A 3,827-nucleotide genomic window follows, 5' to 3' on the forward strand; every position below is an offset into this window, starting at 1 on the left:
AATCAAAGCAAGCTATTATTGGGACAGCATGGAGAAGGACACCAAGGAATTCGTTCAAAGGTGTGACAAATGCCAAAAGTTCGCGCCAATGATTCACCAATTCGGTGAACAACCACATTCAATTTTATCATTATGGCCGTTCATGAAATGGGGGATGGACATCGTCGGCCCCCTACCAACGGTGCCAGGTAAAACTAGATTTATTCTATATATGACTGACTATTTCTCGAAATGGGTAGATGCACAGGCCTTTGAGAAGATAAGAGAAAAAGAAGTCATTGACTTCATCTGGGACCACATTATATCCCGATTTAGGATCCCCTCCGAGATTACATGTGATAAAGGGAAGCAGTTTATAGGCAGCAGGGTGATAAAATTCCTCAAAGATCATAAAATCAAGAGGATCCTATCAATGCCATACCACCCATGTGCAAATGGACAGGTCGAGTCTACAAATAAGATCATCATCCAAAACTTGAAAAAGAGGTTAGAAAATGCGAAGGGAAAATGGAGAGAGGTATTGCCCGAAGTACTATGGGCATACCGAACAACTACAAAGTCAAGCACAGGAGAGATACTGTTCTCTTTGGTATACGGGTCCGAGGCCTTGATACCAGTCGAGGTCGGAGAGCCAAGCGCTAGATTCCGACTTGCCACCGATGGCTCAAATAGCGAAGCCATGACCATAGCCCTGGAGCTACTAGATGAAAAGTGAGAGACTGCACTAGTCCGAATGGCCGCCCAAAACTAGAGGATCGAGAGATATTACAACAGGAGAACAAACCTCCGATACTTCGGAGTCAGGGTCTTAGTCCTAAGGAAAGTCACCCTCAACACACGAAAACCAAATAAAGGGAAGCTAGGCCCAAGCTGGGAAGGACCGTACCGCATCCTCGGAGTAGTACGCAAAGGGTCCTATAAACATGGCACCATGGAAGGCGAGCAACTTCTTAGCAATTGGAAGATATCGATGCTCAAACGCTATTAATACTAAGGTATAAACTTTTCCCTTTTTTGCTTTATGCCTCATACCAATTTCTTATAGGCGTTCGATGGGAGACGCCAAAGCACCCTTCAACTCGAAGACCTTGGGTTTTAAAGCATGCGTTGCACTTTTTTTCCCTTTGATCGGGTTTTATCCCAAATGGGTTTTAACGGCAAGGTTTTTAACGAGGCAACATCCATATGCTACCCAAGGAGAACTCATCAAGTATTCAAGGCTTCTCTTCGATCAACCTCAAATACTGGGGGGCATCACCCCGGGAGGTCACCTCTTCAAAGAAATCGAACTATGCCTAGGAGGACCTCAACAGGGGAATGTTGTATTAGGCCAAATGGTCAAATGAATCATGCCTATATAGAATAATCGAGCCTCCTAAAGAAAAAACCATGTACACATATATCAAATAATTGAGGAAGCCTCTTTGTTTATCGAAACACTCGAAGAAGTTCACTACTTTCACGCAAAAATGGCTCAAGGGCCAAAAATCCTCGAACACTCGGGGATTGTCATTGATAGTCAGCTCGTCGAAGCCATCAAAAACTCGAATTTGTAAGACCTCAATAAGGCAACCTCGAGCTCGCAAGACCTCAGTGAGGTCGCATCGAATCTATAAGACCTCAATGAGACATGCCCAAACTTATAAGGCCTCAATGAGGCAATATCGAACTTATAAGACCTCAACGAGGTGTACTCAAATTTATAAGACCTCAATGACGCAATATCAAGCTTATAAGACCTCAAGGAGGCATATGCTCAAATTTATAAGACCTTAAAAAGGCATAACCCCAATATGAAGGCCAAGGCTATATATTTGAACTTGTAAGACCACTAAAAAGGCATACCCTTGATATAGATGCCAAGGTCACGACACTCGAGGACTAAAGGCTACGGCCGAACATAAAGACTATGATCATATCAAAAGGCTCCGTACAAAATAACGCTGCTCGGAGACATCTGATGCCGCCACAAAATTAAAGGCCTCCAAATACTTTGAAAATACTTTGAAAAGAACCAGTTAATCAAGCTACCCTCAGTATAAGAAAAGGAGCTTCGATAATATCATCTCCGAACAATAAAAGGGCTTCGAAAACAATCAGCCTCCTATAAAAATGCTTCAAAAATTCAGCCTTCGAGTGAACCTCCCCAGGTACTCGACTATCGTCACATATCGACTCATAATCGAGGTTCTCTTTTGAGCCCTCGAAGAGTCGGACGAACATAAAACATGCTAAAACATAATCAAAACTTCAAAAGTCTTTAGCCAAAATGAGGCAAAACTACAACCATATTAGAGGTCGCATTGACCCAATCTAAAAATAGCCTAAGGGCCAATGCATAAGAGTCTAAGGGCCAGCCTAAAAAGGCCAATGCGTAAGAGCCTAAGGGCCAGCCTAAAGAGCCTAAGGGTCGATCTAACAAGCCTAAGGGCCAATATGTTAAAACTTGAAGGTAGATAGCCCCGAGTCAAAATTTGACTCAAGGATCGAACCTCGAACGGTCAATGGTTATCGATCATCCATGTAGCATGAAAACGTAAGAGATTTGTATTCTAAGTCCAACACACCGGAAGTAAGTAATGTTGCCGATTCTTCTGGCCTTCACTCTCTCAATCTTGGCGGGTAAGTCGAAACCCTTTGCACACATCTCCTCGAGAGCCCTCCTTCGAGATTCCCACCGAGCATGATCAAGGGCTCGAGCTAGTTTGAGTTTGGACTTAGTAGATGCGGTCTTAGCCCGAGTATTTACAGCAGCAGCATCGTCTCTATTGAAGAAGCCAAAAGGCCAGCCGTTGGCCGACTACAATTAATGATTTTAGGAATCGTACAAAAAACAACCCTTTAGTTATTTCAACCGCTTACATCATGATGTTGGCATTAGAACCTAGGCATCAAGAATTAGTTTGTCAGAAACTATTAAGAACAATCTGCGGGTCGGGTTTGAGGAGGAATTCACTCGACTATTAAGCCCAAGGGCTATTCGAGTTCGAGTAAGTTCTCACTTGGGGACTATTTACGAAGCCTCAGGGCTACTTGTATTTCGAATTCGAGCAGACGCTCACTCGACTGTTAAGCCCAAAGGCTACCCGAGTTCAAGTAAGTTCTCACTCGGGGACTAGTTACGAAGCCTCAGGGCTATCCTTATTTCAAGTTTAAGAAAATTTTCACTCAAGGGCTATCAACGAAGCTTAAAAAATCTAGCTTTATTTCAAAGATCGAGACCCATCTCTCATTCAACTCGTACTTAGAAGTCCTGGTAACCTAAGTTCACACCAAATCAATCCAAGCTTAGTCCGAAAGATAACTAGGGACTTTAAGAAGCATCATATTAATCAATTAAAAACCTAAGGGTTTATCGTGCTCCGGGTCTAGTATTCGGACTAATCGTTAGAATCATACACTTGGATTTTTCATAAACAAAGGCAGAATGGAGTTCAACACAAATTAAAGGCAAAACGAAGAAATTCTTATATTAATAGAAGATGTTTTCAAACCCCATAAGGAGCCTTTACACAGAAACAAAGAAGCAAAAAGCAGCAGCCAAATGCCTAATCTACTTTCGAGGGTATATCCTCAAGAGTAACATCTTTGAGAAAATCTTCCTCGGGGACTCCATTTCGATCTTTAAAGTGGCCTATTCGAGAACCTCCTCTGAAACGGCAATAGATGAAGAAAAGGTGATAGCCTATCAAAGAGCAAAAGCTTTTAACAAGTGGTGAAAAACTTGGTGAGTATGGACCTCGTCAGCACTACTATTGTGAAGCCACTTCTTGAGACATTATACTGGTGTGGGATGCAAAAGTCGAAGCAGTATAAATGGTACCTCG

Source organism: Nicotiana sylvestris, chromosome 6, assembly GCF_000393655.2.
Source record: "Nicotiana sylvestris chromosome 6, ASM39365v2, whole genome shotgun sequence".
NCBI lineage: Eukaryota > Viridiplantae > Streptophyta > Magnoliopsida > Solanales > Solanaceae > Nicotiana > Nicotiana sylvestris.